Here is a 764-nt window from a genome sequence, read left to right on the forward strand (position 1 = left end):
GTCACAAAGGAAATTAGAAAAAAATTAATGACAATTAAAACAATGTGTCAAAATTTGTGGACTTTAGCTAACATGGTTAACAGTGTAATTTTATGCCTTTGAAAGCTTATATTATAAAAGGAAACTGAGCAATTATCTAAGTCTCATCTTTAAAAGTTACTTGAACCTAAAACTGGGAAAAAAATAATAAAATTACTAAAGCAATAGTAAAGTAAACATCAAGTAAATAGAAGGAAAGAAAGAAGAGTAGAAGATGAAATTGAAAGTAGAAAATCAATAAGAGAAAATCAGCAAAACCAATAGTTGGTTGTTTGAAATAAAAATCAATGAAATTGATAAACCTCTAACAAAACTGATTTTTAAAAGGAAAGAAGGGCTGGCCCGGTGGCGCACTGGATAAGTGCGCCGCTTGGGAAGCGCGGCGGCGCTNATATCTGTTCACTTCTCATCTCAAATTCAAGGTACTGTAATTTTTCTGTCATCTTCCTTCCGACATCAGTTTTGTTTATGTTTTTATTTATATATTTTTAGCTCCCAAATAAGTGAGAAAACGCGATATTTCTCATTCTCTGCCAGACTTGTTTCATTCAATATAGTTGTGTCTACGTCCATCCATGTTGTTGCAAATGGCAGGATTTCATTCTTTTTTATAGCAGAGTAGTATTCCATTGTGTAGACATACCACATTTTCCATATCTACTCCTCTGATGATGGGCATTTGGGCTGGTTCCAACACTGAGCTATTTTAAATAAGGCTGCAAAGA

The sequence above is a fragment of the Galeopterus variegatus genome, unplaced genomic scaffold, assembly GCF_000696425.1.
Source record: "Galeopterus variegatus unplaced genomic scaffold, G_variegatus-3.0.2 Scaffold4762, whole genome shotgun sequence".
Taxonomy (NCBI): domain Eukaryota; kingdom Metazoa; phylum Chordata; class Mammalia; order Dermoptera; family Cynocephalidae; genus Galeopterus; species Galeopterus variegatus.